General features: G+C 44.2%; 1 protein-coding gene across 2 annotated transcripts in view; it reads right to left on the bottom strand.

Annotated features, from left to right (window-relative positions):
- PGCKA1 (PDCD10 and GCKIII kinases associated 1) overlaps positions 1–22,637 on the bottom strand; it is a 69,220-nt gene that overhangs the window by 37,601 nt on the left and 8,982 nt on the right. The gene's annotated exons all lie outside the window — the stretch shown is intronic.

Below are 22,637 nucleotides of genomic sequence, written 5' to 3' on the forward strand. Positions count from 1 at the left end.
TCCTTTAACAATGCCAACACTATAATGGGGAGGGCAGGCATGGTGCTTTGAATTAAAGGGGAAAATTAAGATTGTCCAGTTCAAACCTCCCATTACTTCCCAGCTTTGTGACGACAGGTAAAGCACAAATGCCCTGAATTCTTTCTCCATAAAGTGAGGATAATACAGTGTCAGACACTGAAAATGATGTCTTGATATGCCATCTTTAAAAACAGATGCAAAGCACATAACTGATTTGCAGGGGCTTTGGATTCAGACCTCTCTCTCCTTCTCTTCCTCCTTCCTCTCTCTTTCTCTCTCTCCCTCCTTCCTTCTCTCCCTCTCCTCCTTCTCCTTTTCTTCTTCCCTTCTCTCTCTTTCTCTGATATGTAACCTGGCCTTCAGAATAATAGAAGCTTTAAGAGGAGAGATTTTCCCATGACAAATTGGGTCAAGTCAATCTCAAAAAGTCAAGGAACTTATTGCTCTTTGGCCATAGTAATCCTATTCAGTAAAATCTCAGGTTACAGTCATTTGCACTACCATTTCGGATCTGACACTGACACTCTCCTTTGGAATTTGGCACTCCAGATGTATTTTAGCAAACACTGTTAGTGCCAAATCAAGGAGTCCAACAACTGATTTAGAGACGCTCTTTCATTTATTTTGTTATCCCAGGTTCTCAACAGTATCTGGCACAGAGAAAGTGTTCAATAAATGTCTGTTAAATTAAAAATGGGAAAGTACATTGGATATGCTTCTCATAGTCAAAAGTTCTATAACCATACCTTATAGTCACTCATAATTCTGTCTTCTATGGTTCCATATGAATTTTAGGATTTTTATTTTTTTTTATAAAAAATGCCATTGCGATTTTGACAGGTATTGCAATGAATCTGTAGGTCGCATGGGTAACAGAGACATTTTAACAAATTTGCCTTCCAATTCATGAACACATAATATAGTTTCATTTATTTCTGTCTTTTTTTCTTTCATCAGTGTTTTATGGTTTTTAGTGTATAGGTCTTTCACATCCTCAGTTAAGTTTATTTCTCAGTATTTTATCATTTAAAAAAAATACATATTTTTGTTGATGTCAGAGAGGAAGGAAAAGGGAGAGAGAGATAGAAACATTAATGATAAGAGAGAGTCATCAGCCCTAGCTGGTTTGGCTTAATGGATGAAGTTCTGGCCTGAAAACCAAAGGGTCCCAGTTGATTCTGGTCAAGGGCATATGCCTGGTTGCAGTCTCAAACCCCAGTAGGGGGCGTGCAGGAGGCAGCCAATCAATGATTCTCTTTCATCATTGATGTTTCTCTCTTCCTTCCTCTCTGAATCAATGAAAATATATTTAAAATAAAGAGAGAGAATCATCAATCATTAGATGATGAAGGCTACCTCCCCCACACCCCTTATTGCAGATCGAGCCCTAAACCCAGTGGGCTTGTGCTCTGACCAGGAATTAAACCATGACCTCCTGATTCATAGGTCAATGCTTAACCACTGAGTCACACCAACCAGGCTACTTTATAATTTTTGATGCTACTACAAATGACATTGTTTTTTATTGTTTGGTTTTCTTTTGTTAATCCTCACCGAGGATATTTTCTCCATTGATTTTTTAGAGAGAGTGGAAGAAAGGCAGAGAGATAGAGATAGAGAAACATCAGTGTGAAAGAGTTACATTGATTAGTTGCCTCCTGCATGTGCCTTGACTAGCCCGGGGCCTGGGATGGAACCTGCAACTGAGGTACATCCCTTTGACTGGAATTGAACCCAGGACCCTTCAGTCAGTAGGCCAATGCTCCAACCACTGAGCCAAACCAGCGAGGGTGACATTATTTTCTTAATTCCATTTCTGGCTAGTTTCTTGTTAGCATATAGACATTCAACTAATTTTTGTATGTTTACTTTGTATCTTGCAACTTTACTGAATTCATTATTTAGTTCTAACTGTTCTTGTGTAATCTTTAGGCTTTTCTACATGTAGAATATGTGAACTTTTATGATTATTTTATAAATGGTGCTAAGACAACAGGTTATTAGGAAAAAATTAGATCCTGAATTAGATTAAATGAGAACAAAAAATATCTAGAGGGAAATGCAAGTGAATATTTATCTAATTTAGTCTGAAAGAAACTATCATTCTGGAAGAAACACAAAGTAAAAGATTAATAGAATACATAGGAAGTAAACATTTTTTCTTTTTTACTTTAGAAAACACAAACAACAAAAAATAGAAAGATTAAATGGAACAATATTTGTGACATAGATGATAAAGGATCACTCTCCTTAATTCTAACAGGGCTCATAATTCATTCTGATATTTATTAAAGACACAAATAAAAACTAACAAATGACATGATCAACCAAATAACAAAAGAATAAATACAACAAATGAACGTGAAAAATTACTTGGATATAGAAATAAATGCAAACAATTGGATAACACTTTTGCTTAATAAGTTGACTTTGTTTTTATAACAACCAGTATTAAAAAGCCTTTAAAATATCAATAACTTTTGCTCCAAAAATTCCCATTCTTGAAGTCTTACCAAAAAATGTTATAAGAGAATCAGAGGGGTATAAACAAATAATTTTTTAAAAGGGTGTTCAACTTAGTTGTTTTCATTTGTAATAATGTAGATCACTATAAATTTTAGTGCTCAAAAACAGAAATATATTTTAATAAAATATGATCTATCCATAAATTGGAAAAAGGAAAAATAACACTTAAGGTGGGGGGGGAAAGAAAGCGGGGTGAGACCAAATGATAAAAAAGCAGGAACTTATATAATAAAAGGCTAATATGCAAATCGACCAAACAGCAGAAGGACCCGTCACTATGATGTGCACTGACCACCAGGGGCAGACGCTCAATGCAGGAGCTGCCTCCTGATGGTGAGTGCGCTCCCACAGGGGGAGCGCCTCTTAGCCAGAAGCCAGGCTCACAGCAGCGCTAAGGATCCCCCGAGGGCTCCTGGATTTCAAAAAGGTGCAGGCCATTTCACAAGACCTGCAGGACAAAGTGGCTTCTGGCCAGGAAACAAGAGCAGAATTGTCCCATTTCCCATGGATTTGGATGAAGCTAATAATAAAACCCAACTGGAGAAGAACCACGCTGGGTCTAGAAGGAATCGCACCTGAGATGGCACCATATTTATTCTTTATCGAGGTCACTAGCATCTCTCCATATCAAGCTGAAAACATCACCACCATCTGGGCACATATCACCTCCATTCCAGTAATGACTGTCGATTATTACTATCACGGCCACCACTTTTGGATCACTGGGGCTGTCCCAGGAGCTGCACTAATTTCTTTGCACGTTATCTCCACAGAGAGAAATTCACTGCTGTCTTTATTGTTGAACAAAACGCTCTAAGCCAAGTCCCATCTTCAGAACTTCCAGCCAGGAGCGGGAACAAACAGATGCCCATGAGGAAGACAATGTCGGCGATGCTGGGTATTTTTAGCAGGATGCATTATTTAGATGGGTTAGGAAGGTATGGGACAGCGTGTGGGTGCTGTATGTATAGGGGTTGTCAGCTGACTTGGGGAAAGGAAAATGTATTGAGAAAGAAGATACATACGCTAAGCCTTAAAGAAAGGTAACTTTAATTCAGTTTCTATAGAGGGAGAAACCTGGTTCCTGTTCTCTTTTTCCTTGAGCTCACACCCACTGCCATATGATAGCGTCACCTGGCAAAGGGGTGTGACAGAGGCTGCCTGGATTTGGCACCTCCTGCGCTCTTGTGGCTTTCCTTTCTCAATAAACCTTTCACAAAGGTCAGGCTTTGAAAGGCTGGCCTTTTCCTTGTTTGGTCTAAGTGCTTCTTTGCTTGGAAGAATGACTGAATGTCCTCGAGTGTCAACAAATAAGTGGTTTCAGTGAAGCTTTAGGGAATCCATTCCACTCAAGGCTGCTCGGTGGCGTGCCTGGGATTGGACTGGTTTTGTGTGAAACTAGTAAACAAACATGTAATTACCGGGCTGCCTGGGCCTCCACTCCTGACACCTGCAGGGCCACACAGGTGACGAGAGAGCAGGTAAACTGTCTTCACCTAAAACCAGGAGTCAGAGGCTCGGAACTGCACCTTCGACGGACAAAATTGCCAAGGCGCTGGTGTGGCAGAAGCTGGATTTGGAGGAAGGAGATCTCGGGAGCACTGGGGCAGCTGTGGCTGAGCTAGGAAGGACACATGAGCTTGGTCAGCAAACTGTGGCTCGAGAGCCACATGCGGCTCTTTGGCCTCTTGAGTGTGGCTCTTCCACAAAATACCATGGCCTGGGCGAGTCTATGTTGAAGAAGTGGCGTTAGAAGAAGTTTAAGCTTAAAAAATTTGGCTCTCAAAAGAAATTTCAATCGTTGCACTGTTGATACTTGGCTCTGTTGACTAATGAGTTTGCCGACCATTGAGCTAGGTAAATATCTCCTGGGAAAAAGAAAAGGCAGGCCAGCCCCGAACAAAGATGAAGGGTCTCAGATGCACTTTATTCTGGAGTGAATGGTATGAATACAGGCCATAATCCGAACCTAATTCATGAAACAGCGCCTGACATTCCTGGCTATGTCCAGGGAAATGTATCAGCATGATTTGGTTATAGTTACCCCATATTGAACTGAGACAGGCTAGTAAGCCAGGACAAGCGGTGTAGAGAAACTGAGACAAGACAGTTAAACGGCCAAGCAGTTTATAGCCATCTAATAAATCTCAACATCCCACTGCCCCTCACCAAGGACACTTGAGAGTAATTGGTTTACACTTCTCCCCAAGCACAGAGTAATAGCTCACACCACCCTTCTCAGGAAGCTAGATAACAGGTAGTGCCGTTTGTGCCAACCACACCCAAGGGCAGATGAAGTCAGGGGAATAAATCTCATTTTGCCAAGTTCCCCATAAAGCTGATGCACAGTCCATTGAGATCCTTCCCAAAGACCTCCCCTGAAATCCCTGCTGCTAGAAAACAGGTAAGAACCCTTTGGAGCACATCCACGCCCTTGTTCCCACTCAGGAGTGAGTGCATCTTTACTCTTCTCTCCTGAACTCTAAGGGTCCCCATGAGACTTGCAACCAGAGGAGCAACGGGCGGCGGCAGCTCGTCCCAGGCTAACCTCCGGAACCTGTGTCCAGGACTCCATTTCTCTGACTTCTCAGACAGCGAACAGCAGCTCCACCCTGGCTCACTGCCTGCTGCTTCTATCCTAAGCCCTTCCTTTTCTTCCCAACGTTAGTAAAGATACTGTCAGAATCACCTGGATTGGTATGGTGAAACCTTTCCTGCACAAAGACAAGAACCCATACGCCACCGGCTAGCCCAAGGCAGACCCACACCAGGCCCGGGCCCTTTCTGGTGACAGAATAAGTTCAGGGAGGTCTGTTCAGTTCTTTCTATTTCTTCCCCCTGCTGGTATTTGGGAGAGAAGAGTGCTTTTTTGGTAAAGCCAGGTCAAACAGTCCCTTCTTGGGAAGTGGCGGACTGATGTGCAAACCAAACAGACCCCTGGGCTCAGGTGCTCTGTTGCTTCGAGGAGAAGGGCTGGTCTCACCTGATGTGAAGAGAAACCCAGACACATGGTCTCCACACACATTGGGGAGTCACTTAATCGATGGTACCCAGGTTCCAAAGAGCAGCAGCCTGACTTTGAGACTTAATAGGATTAAGACAAAAAAAAAAAAAAAAAGAAAGAAAAAAAAAAAAAAGAAAGCCTGGCTCTCCCTCCTTCACATACATTGCATGTCATCAGCAAATCAGCAGGCAGGTTTTATGGGTTTGTGATTCACTTGAGACCTAAAATTCCAATAAAGATGATGTGGTGACATTTAAAAGCTTGGCTGAAACTAGAAACACGAGGAAGGCTGCAGGGGCTTTTGCTGGAGAACACAGAAGATCATCGTAGCTGTTTTCCCAGGATAAGAAACAGAAAAGCTGCACGAGTGCATGCTGAGCAGAGACTGAAATGAGGATTTAAACGTTAGTTCCCAGCTATCGCACCCGCGGTTTGCCCACCACGCCCCTCCCCATAGAAGTCCTGGCTACATGGGGGCAGGACCAGGGATGCTGGCAGGCAGCGTGGAGACGCCCAGTGAGCAGGTGCTCCTCGGCTTCCGGGTGAAATGCTGTTCTTGCCTCGCCTGAGTAGGAGGAAGGCCCCGATGCATGGTCTCCCCTCCACCGGCATCTCCATCTTTGATATCTGGGTAGGGGTTGATGAGAGCCGTGGTCAGCAAACTGCGGCTCTTTGGCCCCTTGAGTGTGGCTCTTCCACAAAATACCATGGCCTGGGTGAGTCTATTTTGAAGAAGTGGCGTTAGAAGAAGTCTAAGTTTAAAAAATTTGGCTCTCAAAAGAAATTTCAATCGTCGTACTGTTGATATTTGGCTCTGTTGACTAATGAGTTTGCCAACCACTGGATTAGAGGAAGACTGTTTGCTGCACTCTCCTTATCCCTTGCTGGTATGTTATGGGGTTACTAATAGAACAGCTGAGTAAGCGACACAAATCTTCCCACAGCGTGCACTCGGACTTTGCCATGGAGTGCGCTGACGATGGAGACGTTTCGGGATGATTCTTCAGGACAAAGGACCACTGGGCCTTGGGCATGGTAGAGGCTGTGGATGCTCAATGGTGGCACCCGCTGTGGGAGAGAGGTGATGCTTCTGAGGTTGTTCTGGGCTGAACGGTGTCCCTCTGAAATGCACCCACTGAAGCTGTAACCCTCAGCGCCTCAGGAGGGGGCTGGGTTTGGAGAGAGGACCTTTAAAGAGGGGATTAGGCAAAATGAGGCCCTTGGGGGTGGAGGGGCTAATCCAATGGAACTGGTGTGCCTGTCAGAGAGGTGACGAGGACACACCGGTGACACTCAGATGGAGGGGTGACCTCGGGAAGGCTCAGTAAGAGGGCGGCCACGAGTAGGCCATGGAGAGAGGCCGCAGGAGAAACCAATCCTGCTGACACCGGGGTCTCGCACTTCTAGCCTCTGGAACTGTGGGAGCAGACACCTCTGCTGCCTGAACCACACAGCCTGGTGCTGTGTGATGGTGGCCCCGCCGTCTGTGGACAGTAATTCTGGTCGTGCCTTCAGAAAGATACAAGGCCACGTAATTAGATCACAAATGCTGGTACTTCAGGACGACTAGCCATGCTTCCTGGCAAATAATTAATCCCAAACTATCTAGGGTTCGATTTTAATTAAATAAGGTGCTGTGGGAGGTAAAACGGTGTTTATGGGACATACTTAAAAATTTGTAGCCATTTGGGGAAAATCACATTTTTACATGACAGAATAAGCAGCAATAAAAAAAGAATAGATAGCACGGCCGGTGTGGCTCAGTGGTTGAGCGTTAATCAATTGATGATGTTTCTCTTTCATCAATGCTTCTGTCTCTCTATCCCTCTCTCTCCCTCACTGAAGTCAATAAAAAATATATTTTAAAAAATAGATAAGGATTGACTGAGGGGGAACAGAAAGCTGAGAGAGTTCAGAGGATGAGATTGTTTCAAGTTATGTTTCTTCACAGAAATGGATTCCCTGTAGAAAGTAGCACGTCTTGTTATCAACTCATTTCCTTGTACGAAGAGACCAATTCAGGAAAACAATTTTATAAAATGAATTATAAATAAGCATTCCTATTGTAAACAAAGATTAATGTAAGAGGTCTGGACCCCTTATCGGAGCGATATTTATAATGACTTTAGATCTTTACCGGGAAGGACAATCCGAAGCTGGAGAATTGTTCCTTTAAGAGCCAGCCTTACTTTGGTGGACTAGAGCCAAACAATTAATCCATTTTTCCCCCTAACAAAGAATAGGCTACTATATTCAACTGACGCAGTAAGTCAGCCCCACACTGAGACCTGCCCTGGGAGAGTGTGGTTCCCAGGACCATTTCCAGGGCTCTGCATCCAAGCTGAGAGAAATTGGAACCAGGTGAATAATGAATCCGATCACACCCCAATACAAATGTTAAAATTATGGGAAGATAAATATCGTGTAAATGGTGGGGTTAGGAAGATCATTAATGGCAGCAAGAAGCTAGTGGGTGTTTTTTTTTTTTTTTTGAAATATATTTTTATTGATTTCAGAGAGGAAGGGGGAGGGAAAGAGAATCATTGATCGGTTGCCTCCTGCATGACTCCCACTGGGGATCGCACACAATCTGGGCATGTGCCTGATGACGGGGAATCGAACTGGGACCTCCTGATTCATAGGTCGATGCTCAACCACTGAACCACACCGGCCAGGCAATGTGGGGGGTTTTAAACTAATACAAACTGTGCCTGCCTTTGGGCACTATCTAACCGATCCCAGACTGGAAATCCGCCTTTACGAGGATGAGGTAGGTCTTCAGGTCCCGGTGATCATTTTAGAGGCAGCTCTGCTAACATGCAGCTCGCCTATGTCCTTGGCGTGAGAACTTGGCTCTCGAAAACCTAAGTTCCAGACTCTACCTCGCTGCTTCGCTAGTAAACTCTTTCACTTTAAGTTCTTAAAAAACCAACATGTTCCAGCTCAGATTTTCCCACCTGGAAAGGAGTCAGGAAGGGACAATGCTCTCAGAGTTACAGGATTCCTCGTGTTCTTTAGTTTATGCTTCGAACTCATACTTCTCTGAGTTTTTCCTCAATGTGGGTATATTTATTTGGCAATCAGGAAAAAAAAAGCAATGAAACTATGAGAGTCTGGAGTTGAAGCTTCTTGTTTCTGTGCAGGAGAAATGGCAGCTATCGGCGGGGAAGAACCTCAAAGGCTACTGGCAAGTCAAAGCCCAGGGATTTGCGGGCACATCTGTGACGGGTAATAAATAGATGTCTCTGTCTACTGACCTCTTGTCTAAAAACTTTTACACTTGAAAGGTTATGGACATTTCTCAGAAATCTGTCACTTTAAAAAAAAAAAAAATAGTTTTATTGAGGTACCAGGGGTCCAGTGCATGAATTCGTGCACCCTGAAAAGGAACTGTGGGCCATGAGGCTGCGGTGGGCCCAGGGGCAGATCTCAGCCCATCCTCTGCATCCCTGCCCACTACTGCTTCTGCATGTTGACAGCATGGAGTGACTGGGGCCGCCACCAGCAGCAGGTGCAAGCATGGCCATTGCTGGCAGTTGGAGAAAGAGGCTGCCAGCCCTGATCGCGCCACAGGAACAGAGGGAGGTGGAGAAGCCCTTAGGGACGATAGGGGGTGGCAGCTGCCACTTGCACCTGCTGATGGTGCCAAGCGATCAGGGCCGGTGCCAGGAGCAGGTGCAAGTGCCGGGTGGGACTGTTTTGTGTGGGAACAGATAATTTTTAGTAACCACCAGAAGCTCGTCCTGATGACAGTGACGGGTGCCTCGCCTTGGTCTGGTGCCCCCGCTCACCTGCTCCACCATCCCACCGTGGCTAATGCCCGCCATGTTCCGCGTGCGTCCCCTTGTGGTTAGCACACATCATAGCGACCGGTTGTTTGGTTGTTCTACCTTTTGGGCTATTTGCATATTATATGTATAGAATAATTCACATATCTTACCATTCACCCATTTAAAGTGTATAAGTCAATGATGTTTAATATATTCACAGAGTTGTGCAACCATCGCCACGATCAATTTCAGAACACACATGCACCATCCCCACAAGAAATCCTGTACCCTTCAGCCACAAATTCCCGATTCCCCATCGTCCTCAGCTCTACCCAATCACCAATCCGCTTTCTGTCTTTGCATTTGCCTATTCTGGGCCTTTCATATAAAATGGAATCCTATGATATGTGGCCCTTACTACCTGGCTTCTTTCACTTAGCAATGCTATTTCCAAGGTTCATCCATGTTGTACCACATGCCATTCCTTCCTATGGCCATACAACAGTCTGTATCACAGCCACCTGTCAACGGATATTGGAGCTGTTTTCAGATGAATATTCGTGTAACAAGTTTCTGTGTGAACATGTTTTCACTTTCCTTGGAGTAGAAATTTTCTTCGAGGGGAATTGCTGAGTAGCACAGAAAATTCTATGTTTAGCCTTTTAAGAAAATTCCAGACTACTTGCCAAAGTGGATGCACCATTTTACATTCCTAGCAGCAGGGTACAAGGTTCCAACTTGTCCACATCCTTGCCACCACTTGTTATTACACACCTTTTTAATTACAGCCCTTCTCGCGGGCGGCTGTCAGGAAGTGGTAAGTCTTTAAGAATTCTCTGCTTACAGAAGTCCTACAGGCAAACATCCACACTTCCTTCACACGCATGCACCGATTTGATATCTAGCTTCTCTGGCAGCAACAATCATCCCACCTATGTGCCAGCACAATGATTACTCCGATGTTTCAAAGCAATGCAGGTTCACAGAGGTTAGGAGGCTCTGGAGCTGAGATTCGAAGCCACAGCGTTCACCTGATCAGTGGCTGCTGTGTGCACACATACATGCACCAGGGTCAACGTAGGTAAGGAAGTAACTGCACCTTCTGAAAATGAAAGCATCTCGTAACGCTGAGTAAGATGTTGAAGGGACGTGCCTTTGGGTTATATCAACAGATAACACGGTGCCTGCTGAGAGATTCAAGAACAGGGAAGTGATTTCTGTGGCCACAGAGCAATTTAAAGGCGCACACACAGGGGACAAAGCCGTCCCAACGCCACGTTGGGTGAATTATTGTCTTTATCACCCCACCTGGAAAGTGAGAGCATTCACTGTCCTAAGGGTGTGGTGATAAGTAGCGTTGAAACATGTGCTGTTTACCTTTGCCTTCTGGTCCGTGCACCCGAGAGAAGGAGGGTAGTTTCTCCTGAATTGCTGCATTCTCTGAGCGCGGCCAGAGAGGTCCTGTGGGTGTTGTGATTATTTTCCACTTTATATAAAACGGAGCCTTTCTTTCACTCCTTGTAGTTGAGGGAACATTACTTTGCAATAAAAACCATTTTGCGTTTTTGGCCACAACCACAAGCAATTCTGGAAATTAAACACTATTAGTTAAAAGGTCCTTTCTAGAAATTCTGTGGCTCTGTGCATTGGATCTCTATCCAGGCTCTTCCCAATTTTCAGCCTGGCATACGGGACTCCATCAAGGAAACTGAGCTTCTAAGCTCGTGGTCGGAAAACTACGGCTCTTTTTGGCCCCTTGAGTGTGGCTCTTCCACAAAATACCACGGCCTGGGCGAGTCTATTTTGAAGAAGTGGCGTTAGAAGAAGTTTAAGTTCAAAAAATTTGGCTCTCCAAAGAAATTTCAATCGTTGTACTGTTGACTAATGAGTTTGCCGACCACTGTTCTAAGCAATTAATAAGCATTGCTAAAGGCGGACTAAGTATATTTTTAGATATTTACCTCCAGCCCTGCTCTCCTGACATAGCTGCAGATCCTTCCGTTATTAGGGTATGTTTATTTTTTAATTAAATTTCTTGGCATGACATTGGTTAGTGGCATTATATAAGCTTCAAGTGTACAATTCTGTAATACATCATCTATCTATTGCATTGGGTGCTCGCCACCCAAAGGTGTTTTTATATTTTTACTTTTGTTGTTGTTATATTTTTTATCTATCATTTCCTGAAGATAAACTACATACAAGTTCCCCCAACTTTAAAAATCTTAAAGAAAAGCAGCATTCTCTTTTGGTGGCCGGATGGAGTTAATTTGGAAATGAGTAATATAGACTCCAATATAGACTGTGCATTGTACAGCAGTTTGAGAAAAGGATCTCTTCTCAATCTGTACTTGTTTAAAGGTTTTATCCTCCACGGGGTGAGGGGTGGCTGAGGAAGGGGTGGGGCTAGGGGTAGGGTGGACGTGGATAAGATAGCACTTCCAGTTTTACCACTCTTAAAATTCTGTCCCAGGGTTGAAGTGCTCAGTGAAAAAAAGGAGCATTGTTTCTGTGAAGTGTATCAGGGAGCCGGGAGGAGGAAATGCAAGGAGGAAGATTTCTCAATTTTATGAAGAGGCGCTTCTGTGACTGCCCTTGCTCTAAGCCCCCAGTCTGCCTGGATCGCACCCCTCTGGACCCGGCAGTGCACTGGGAGGCTGAGTTGTGGGTCCAGCAGGGGGACTGTGCTGATGCATCTTTAGTAAGTGACGGCACCGACCTTTGAAATCATTAAGCCTTGGTATTCTGATCTAAAAGGTGGAGTGAGTTCTTTTATAAGGAAATGGGTGTGTGTGTGGGGGGAAATCTGCCAAATGTTTATCAATTAATTTTGCTTTTTCATCCTCACCGGTGGATATTTATTTATTTATTTATTTATTTATTTATTTATAGAGAGTGGAAGGGAGGTTGGGAGGAGGAGAAGAGAGAAACATAAATGAGAGAGACACATCCACTGATTGCCTCTCACATAGGTCCTTAAAAGGTGCAAGGGACGGAACCGGTCGCCCAGCTACGTGCCCGAGACTGGGGACTCCGACGGAGATCCTTTGGTGAGTGGGCCGACACTCTAACCACTGAACACACCGGCCAGGGCCATTCATTCATCAACTATTTCTGAGTTCCTAAGTATCACTCCGTTTCCACAGTCACATCAGGAATGCCACGATGTAAAACCAGTTGGAGGAAACGAAGCCCACTGTGAAGGCAGCTACTCTGAGCTGCAGTGGGGATCAAGAGGGCAGACTCCAGACCCGCACAACCTTGACCGAGTCCCAGTTCTGGCACTAGCTCTGGCACCTCGGAGAGCTGGCTGAACCTCTCCGACCCCACTCCTTTAACAATGTATATAAATCACGTTGAATGTCAGGCGCATAGTAGGTGCTCAGAAAATGTCTGCTCTCCTGACAAAGAGGTTTTATCCAATACCAACATGATATGTATGGGCCTTTCCCTTCAGCTCATCCAAAAACATGTATTCCTGCCATCTCCTATTTTATCAGCCTTTGTACTCGCTGATTGAGATTTTCAGTGCCTTCTGTTGTCAGGTAGTGGGCACTGAGGAGTCAAAAGATGCCTACGCCACAGTCCTGGCCCCCGAGGGCAAGGAAATCTAGATGATGTCAGTAACAGGAGGGAGAGGAAATCTGGGAGGCAGGGTGTGGGGTGGGGCCGTGATGAATCTGGTTCCAGATGGGTTATGTGTAGAGGCTGCAGGGGAGATGCAAGGGGATTTTCACAGGATCTGCAGCTGTGTCAGGAGAGCAGGGCTGGAGGCATGTATGCAGTATCATGTGAGCATGCACACAGTATGACACTGCCAGACGCAGGCCAGGGGGTCACGGGGCCAGAGGAATGGGATAAATTGAGGGTGAAGGAGGAGCCAATGTTTGGGAGCAAAGGTGGTGACAGGGGTTTCTCGGTATCCCCAGGGCCCCAAAAGGTATTATATGCAGCTATTTTGGCTTTTGATTGATATTTAATTTACTCAATAAATTAAACTACAGTCCAAGAATGTAGTTTTGAGTTGGGATTAACTATACATCTTATATTCAATTTAAAATTCTCTAAACTTTGTCAATCCTTTTAAGAGTGATTTTTCAACTTGGTTAATTAAAGTAAAACACATTTTAAACACGTACAAAAATGTAATATATTTGATCTTCTCTTTAAATATTTCAGTTTTCTGACTAATAAACAAACCCTTTCCCAGTATTTGTCATTTTATAAAACTAATAAATCAAACTCACAAATAAGGTGAATCTTCAGTTCTCTTAAAATTTTTTAAAAACATATTTTATTAATTTTTTACAGAGAGGAAGGGAGAGGGATAGAGAGTTAGAAACATTGATGAGAGAGAAACATCGACCAGTTGCCTCCTGCACGCCCCCTACCGAGGATGTGCCCGCAACCAATGCACATGCCCTTGACTGGAATCGACCCGGGACCTTCCAGCCCGCAGACCGACGCTCTATCCACTGAGCCAAACCAGTTTCAGCCTCTTAAATGTTTTAATTCAGTATAAAATATTTCAAAAGTTTCAACTTAAAGATCCAAGATCTAAATCAATCACCTAATGGCATATTTTAAAGTGGACTTACAGGCTCAATCACGTCAATGAACAGATTTTCTTAAAAACTGAATATTGTGCATACTAAATTATTAAACACAGATATTTCCAACTCTTTGGATAGAAATACTTTGGATTTTATTTAGTGCACTGTATTTATACTTCATTCTAAGCCTTCTAGGGTTAAAACACTATCTTGTAAGAAATCTGCTTGAACATGGAATCCAAACTTGACAAAGGGTTCCCTCTTCTCACCTCTGTTCCCCAAGATTCAAATTACTAGTTACCTAATTCTCAAGTCCTCTCTGATTCTCCACCACCCACAGAGGCCGCCTGGCCAAATGACCCGAATCAATGAATCCACACCTTTTAATCCTCGCTCTGAATTCTTTGTTCACCCTTCCCCGTGACAGAACCCTAACTCCGGAGGACCTGCGATTGGATTCAGCTTCCTCCTGCCTCAGATTGGATTCCGTCTCCTCCTGCCTCAGACCTGATGCGAGGTGGCAGATCCTTAGGGGCTGGAGTGAGAAATAACAGAAGCCCCAGGAAAGAGAATTTCAAAAAGGAAGGCTTCAGCAGCGTCAGTAGTTTGAAATGTAGCAGAGAAATTTGTAAGGTAAGAGGATGAAATACGACCATTAGATTTAATGGTCATACATTTAAGATAAGATTCAAATGTCATCAGTGACATTTTCATGTCATGATGTGGGTAGAAAACTTACATATTAGGAGTCAACAGGAAGTGAGAAATTGGCAATTTCATTTAAAGGTATCAATGACTCAAGAATTCTCAAGACTTTTAAATTTACCTTAATATTTTAATAAGGAAAACAGTGAATGGGAAGAAGGGGAAAGAGAAAGAAGTGGGGGGAGAGAGAGAGGGAGAGAGAGAGAGAGAGGGAGAGAGAGAGAGAGAGAGAGAGAGAGAGAGAGAGAGCGAGCGAGAGAGCGCGCAGAAATGAGGCTCAAAGAAAGAGATATTTGTTCTGTATTTTAGGTAATAAAATTTTTTTTTTCAGTGTGTTTGCTGAGGAGAGTTTACTCCTTTTGGAGGGAAGAAGATTGCTAAGAATTCAAAGTCAGGACAGGGGATTAATTGGTGAAGCAATGAGCCAGAGAATAGGGGCTGAAAGGAGTCCTTGTGTTGACCTTGAAGAGGAAAAGGAACACCTTATCCTCTGAGAATGGAGGGAATGAGGAAAGGGTTGATAGAGGGGCAGATAACTATGTGGATATGGGCGGAGCAGGAAGTTGAGGTAACTCAGCCTAAGGAACTGCCTGAATCTGGCCTGACCAGAGTCAGCCAGGCAGGAACTTAGCACATGGTCTCTGGGAACACACAGAAGCTGGCTGGGACGCTTCAGAGACGGCCCAAAGGGAGCCATCACAGCTTGGTGGGGTCACAGTTCATAAGAATCACAGAGCAGAGAAGAACTCCTAGAGGTTTCTATTCAATGCAGTTAATGAAAATGGGACAGGGGTGAAGACATGCTCAAGAGCAGTCATTGGCATCTCTTAAGCCAGAAACTGGGTTTCCTGGCCTTCAGAACCATGCTCGCTACCCCCTTAAAACACACACACACACACATACACCCCTACATCCACACACATCCATACACACCATACCCCTCAAACACTCACTCACACACTCACACACACACACACACACACACACACACACACACACCTACATCCACACACATCCATACACACCATACCCCTCAAACACTCACACACACTCACACTCACACACACACACACACACACACACACCTACATCCACACACATCCATACACACCATACCCCTCAAACACACACACACACCTACATCCACACACATCCATACACATACATCCATACACACCATACCCCTCAAACACACACACACACACACACACACACACACATCCACATCTCTCTCTCTCTCTCTCTCTCTCTCTCTCTCTCTCTCTCTCACACACACACACACACACACACACACACTATACCCCTCAAACACACACACACACGCATGCACACACATGCATGCACACACACACAACCACCCCAATCCCTTCTACCTCTCTCCCTGGCTAACTCTCTCTCATTCTCCTGCGTTGAGCAGTCAGTTTCTCTGAAAAGCCTTCCCTGCCCTCCCTCCCCTTCCCTAAATCAGTTCCCATGAAGGCTGTTACACACCCCCTTTACCTTTCCCTTGTGGCACCACCACAATGTGAAATCCTATTTTTATTTATGTGATTATTAAATGTTCCTTTTCTGGTAGAGACTACAAGCCACATGAGAACAGGGGCTTTTTTGTTCACGGGCTCTGCATCATGGTCAGACACACAGCTTGATGCCTAGCTCAATAAATATGATAAATGAAGGTATATTCCAAGTCCATGGTGTGGAAGAATAGAATTCAAGGCTTTCATTTGCAAATGAAAGTTTTGCATTTGCGAAAAAATGCCCACCACGTGGCTCCAGGAGGTGACTTATACTCACTCTATAGGTCAGCCAAATGGGAAGTGTTCAATGCATATTTGTTGAGTGAATAAGAATTTCTGTACTACTGGAATTTTAATTCCTCTAAGGGAAAAAACCACAAACAAACCTTGCCACCAAGCCACTTAATATAATTTAAAGGTATTAGCAAAATATTAAAAAAGCTATTTAAACAAGCAAATTAAGATTTCCCAAACAATAAGACTTCATAAGTACTTTGTGATAAGCTGATTTATAAGGTAAAAACGATGCTATAACTAGGGTACCTTTAGTAATCATATGTAACTAGAAAACCCCCCAATGTTTAATTCTTCAAGTTTTATCCTTTTGAATATCTCAGACACATCTCTTAGATCTGATCTCAGACGCTAAATAAACTAATTTTTAGTACAGAAATCCATGCCTATGCAAACATTTAGGAAGAACAGACCTCACCAATGAACTGCCTACCGCCTTTCGCAGGGAAGGAAATTCATGAACACATGCATGCAGATCAGTAACATACGGTAGGCAAATATTTTTCCATGTCCCACCCAAAGCAAACAAATGAAAATAGAAACTTCAAGAGCAATTGTAAAATATCTTCAAACTTAAAGACACAGAATCCGTTTCTGCTTCGGTTTCCCTCTATACTTTCAACAGAAATAAATATTCCTTCGATGGTCCCAACTGAAAAGCTCTAGCAGGGAAAACATTTCTGCTCTTTTGATTGTGAGGTAATTCATTTTTTCTTACATTTATTTACTTTATCAAGTGAAAAACGGATAGAAGATAGTCAAATGTTTGTTAATTATGGATATTAGGAGACACCACTGAATCCACCTTCTCTAGCCCTCAATTACACCGATTAGACCCTTAAAAACATTAATTTGGGCAAGTTATGGGAACATCAAGCCTTGAGCTTTCAGAGGAGACCAAGATGACGATGAGTCAGACAGGTTACTGCTCAGCCTGGCTGGCCATAGCTAAATAGCACAGTGAGAAATATAACCCTTTCCAGGTTGGATATCATATCAGCTCTTCCAGGACTCACCCATTCTCTTATCTAGGGGTTTTCCCCTCTAAGATCTCTCCCATTCCTTCCTGTTCCATTTGGAAAGGAAGTCCACCAGGTATTCCCCCGACACAAAGGCCTACCTTTTCCCCTTACCACACGCTCAGCCTCCTTGGGAGGCTAGGGTTCCAGAAGCTAAGCTTTTTGCACTTGAGGAAAGCAAAATGTGAGCTTCCTGAAAGGCATAGACATATTGCTGCCCGAAGGGAAAATAGTACTTTAAATATATGTTTTTCTTTGCATCACATCAACATACTCGCTTTCTTACAATTTCAAAGCAGACCACAGTTGTGATTCTTAATTACTTCTGTTTTTCCCAATGTTTAAGATAAAATGTATAAATGCATTATGCAGAGAATGTAAATATTTAAAGCATCGTACACACACACACACACACGATTAACAATAGGAGAAAGAGAAACTGGTTTGAAAGAGCTTAAAACTAAACTTTATAAAAACATGCATGTGAGTGTATGTGTGTGTGCGCATGTGTAGATTCTAAAAAATAAAACAGATGGTAATTTAAAAAATGGAAATGTTTAAGATATGGAAAACGCTGTTGAAATACATTAATAAAACACTGGAAACAACTCACCAAATTTGCAAAATAGGAGCAGAACAGTTTCAAAAAGACCAAGGCCCATTTAGGTGGTAAACACCAGATGTCAGGTGCAGTGCAGTACAGACAATGGCATCCCGATTCGCCTCCGGGGAGAAGGAGTCACATCAGGCACCATGCACAGAAAAGCCAAACACACATCCTATCCAGGACCTGGCGTGGAACTCCCTGCGTCATGCCTGCTCTAAGGCAGACAGCAGTTCTCTATCCTTATTTCGGTCCCTGATTCTGATGCAGAAGCGCCCGGCTCGCTGGGCCACGGCCACGTGTGGATGGACAAGCTGAAATGCTGCTTGGGGCCCACATGCAGGCCAGGGGTGGCTGCGATTCTGAAAGCTAAGGATCAGTCCCTGAAACAACCCTGGGAAAGGGGCCTTTGAGAGTCTTAGGAAGTGAGCTTTCTGAAGACAGCTGGGTGAAGTCACTGAGATCATCAACCAATGAAAAGAATCCTGGAACAGCAAGCCATTTCCTTTAGGAAGTTGAGGAGATTGGCATATTGCTCTGGTGAAAAGGGTCCTCACTGACCCTCCCTTAACCAATTTCCCCAGCATAACCAGTTAGGCAAGGCAGCTGAGTGCCTCTAACTTACCCTTATCAGTGTGTGTGTTTCTGTATGTGGGGATGGGCGAGGGGGAGGAAGCTGTGCGAGGGCCACCCAAGGGTGGGAGTCCTCTTCCCTGAATGTGGGTTCAGCCTCTGGGACCTGAAGTTCAGATTAAGCCTGCTGATCCCTTTTATGTGTGCTTACAGTGTGTTGAACACGATACTGGACACTGCCTGTCTCAGTCTGAGCACCTAATTTATTGAAGGAGAAAGATTTATTCACGTCACAGTCCAATAAAAGCCATGTTATTCATAGGTACAGTGGGTGTTTGGGAAGACTTATCTTCTTGTAGTAGGAAGGGTCCTAGATTAAGAATTAGCATGTCCCTGGATCCTCATCTTGGCCCTGCTATTAATTTAGGGTCATGTGACTTTGGCCAAGACATTAACTTCTCTGGGCCTCAGTTTCCTTGGATGTGAAATGGAGATGTTGAACTGACCACCTTTAAATTTTTTTTCTTTATTGATTGGAGAGAGAGAGAGAGAGAGAGAGAGAGAGAGAGAGAGAGAGAGAGAGAGAACATTGATTTGTTGTCCCACTTATTTTTGCATTCATTGGTTGCTTCTTTTTTTTTTTTTAATATATTTTATTGATTTTTTTACAGAGAGGAAGGGAGAGGGAGAGAGAGTTAGAAACATCGATGGGAGAGAAACATCGACCAGCTGCCTCTTGCACACCCCCTACCGGGAATGTGCCCGCAACCAATGTACATGCCCTTGACCGGAATCGAACCTGGGACCTTTCAGTCCACAGACCGACGCTCTACCACTGAGCCAAACCGGTTTCAGCACATTGGTTGCTTCTTGTATGTGCCCCGAACAGGGATTGAACCTGCAACCTTGGCACATTGAGACGACACTCTAACCAACTGAGCTATCTAGCCAGGCATGACTGACCCCTTCTGACCTAACATTCTGGAATGAATGTGGCCTGTTTGTTCGGAAGAGGGAGAAATCACTGTGGGATAGAACGATCAGGAGTTTTCATGATGAAAGTAGTGAGTGTCGTTTGCTCATGTTCTTCAAAGTCAGATTTCTCAGTTGCAAAATAAATCCAGAGTGCAGACGTGTCAAATGGATACTGAAAATGCCCCTGATAATCTCTGCCTCACAGATAAGCACTGATAGGAATTCTTTGTTCCAGATAATTCACTTGTAAGTACTAAGTCTAATCTTTACAATGGCTAGGTTAAGTAGTAACTGAAATCATTATTACTTGTAATAAAATGGAGCACTAAGTGCATGCTTCTTCCACAAATGTTTTAAAATTTTAAGATTACATCCTTGACATTCTTCCATCAATTCATCCCATAGACATCTTGTTTTCTTTCATCAGGGCAGAGAATTGCATTATAGCCACAAATCATACCTCATTTAACTATACTGTATGTTGACAGCATATGAATATTTTCTTTTTGATCATAAACACTGCAACAAAATTCCTTGTGTCTCCTGTCCTAAACTCAGTGTGGACACCTCCTCCCTCATTTCCCACTTCCAAACCATCACCAAGTCCCAGTCCCTTCACTTAGTATCTCAGGAACCAATCTACTTCTCTCCATCTGATCACCTCCATTTCATTCAAGTGGAAAGTCAGTACCATCCATACAACAGCTTCTTCTTAATTGGTTTCCTCCTCACCTCCCCCCAAGTCTAGCCTTCGGTTTCCAAACTGCAGCCAGAGATGCAAGTCCTGTTACTTTCCAGTTTAGAGCCTTCAATAGCTTCTCACTGTTCTTTAGATAAAGACTATTGCCTTATAATGACTGTATTATCTGTAATTCACTTTGAGATATGTCAGCACAGAGAGCCTGAGGTTTAAGGGTGTGATTTTAATCTGTACCCTAGGACAGACGGAGATTAAATTAGTTGCCCTAATCAGGAATATACACTTCAGAGATGATTCGTAAGAATTTTATTATCAGAGGGCTACAGTCCAGAGGTGGTATTTACAGTTATGTTAGTTTCTTTTATCTTTCACCAACGCAAATGACTTTATTAATTAGCAAATGGATATTAGAAGTTACTTTCCCTTGAAGTGAGTTCTGTATGTGTGGATGGGCTAGAAACGGTGGAGGGCATGCAATCCCACTCCTGTATCATCTTGTAGATGGTAGCAATTCAGGAACCAGTGGTCACAACAGTTCCTAATGATTGTGGCTAAAACACGCCGTGTCCAGCGGGAGCACAGATGTTTCTTGCTGTGCCCTGCCTCTGAAGAGTTGGCACACTGCATCTAACGAATGAACTATCCATGAACTATAGCAGGGGTCTTCAAACTTTTTAAAGTGGGGGCCAGATCACGGTCCCTCAGAGAGCTGGAGGGCCGGACTATATGAACTACTAATTCCTACTGTAACACCTTGGCTGCGCTCACTGCCCAAAAAACCTGGCGTGCAGGATCAGACTCCCCTGGGGGCTGCATGTGGCCCGCGGGCCGTAGTTTGAAGACCCCTGAACTATAGAGTTGGAGAAACTAAAACAGAAAGAGGCGCGTCACCAAGCTTACACAACAGGGTGCATGGCTGTCTTCGTTCCTGCTCACTGAGCAAGGTTGGCATGTGGGGCTGCGCTGAGCCTGATGTTTGCTTTTGGACCAAGGGTGAGGCTGTGAGGAAGGAGACCTTTACCCTCACCCATGGCTAAATATTGGAGGTTTCAACATCCACCCCCACCCCCCACCCCCAAAAAACACACGCCTCTAGATAAATAAGAAGGGCCAGACTGGTTGAGGTCAGATTACAGCATGGTGGCCAACAAAGCCCTGTCTAATCTCGCTTCCACCTACCATCTTGTCTCCCTTGCATTACCAGAGACACTGCCAATGCGAGGTGTGACCATGCTATCCACACTCCAACCTCTGTGGCTCCTTCTCATCCGTCCCTCCCTTCCTGCCTCGCAGACCAGGTCCCAGCTCCCACTCTGCCCTCACAGGGCCCAGGACTCCTTTCAGCAGTGATATGTCCATACTAGTGGCCCGGTGCACAAAGTCCATGCACATTAAAGGGAATTAATTATAATAGATGAAATATTTTAATATTGCTATTTGCCCTTTCTCTATAATAGAAGTGTCAGAGATGAAAGAAAATTAGTAAAATATATATGAAAATCTTCCTCCTGTCAAGAGTCTGGGGCGTACCGAGTCAAGTCCCTGCCTACCCATGTGCACCTTAAAATAATATGAGATGCAGATGCAGGCATCCTCACACTCATTGGGCGAGATCCAGACCTGGCCGGCCCCACCCTCGTCAAGCCCCACTGGGTGGAGGGCGTAGCCTCAGGTCCTCCAGCTTGGTGCTGGGCAGGGGGCACAGCCTTAGGTCCCCTGTCAAGCCCTGCTGGTTCGGGGGTGGGGGGCGCAGCCTCAAGTCCCCCTGCCTGGCTCCAGGGTGGGGGCATGGGGCGTGGCCTGAGGTCCCCCATCAAGCTCCACTGGGCGGGGCGGGGGTGTGTGTGCAGCCTCAGGTCCCCCACCCCAGTCTGGCGCCATACAGCCTCAGGACCCTACTGGTCGTTTGTTACAGCTCATCATGGGAACCCTGCCTTTTCTGTGGGTGCAGTCATCTGGTGATGGCGCGACAGAGTGAGGGTCCATTTGCATATTACCTCTTTATTATATAGGATGGCTGATGCCTCAATACCTAAAAGACTGTGTCCAGATCCATGTTGCTCACCTTTGGATCCCTAACTCCTGGGATAGCCTCATCTGTTCAACAGAAGATCGTTTAGATTTTAGCCTTTTCAGCATTAACAGGAACACACACACACACACAAACTCCTTTTATGTCACTAAGTGGTGTGGGCTCTCCACAGTGAAAATGACTTCCTAACATATATATATATATATTAAACCCAACTAAACGTACAAAGAAAAGGATGAAGAATATATAAAGGACCACAGGCAAGGCGATGGCCCTCTCTTTTAAATACCACTTATTAATGCCACTTGTTCTGAAAATCCTTCATGGAAATGAGGACGAGG

The sequence above is a fragment of the Pipistrellus hanaki genome (assembly GCF_964339955.1).
Source record: "Pipistrellus hanaki genome assembly, chromosome: 1".
In the NCBI taxonomy this organism is placed as follows: Eukaryota; Metazoa; Chordata; class Mammalia; order Chiroptera; family Vespertilionidae; genus Pipistrellus; species Pipistrellus hanaki.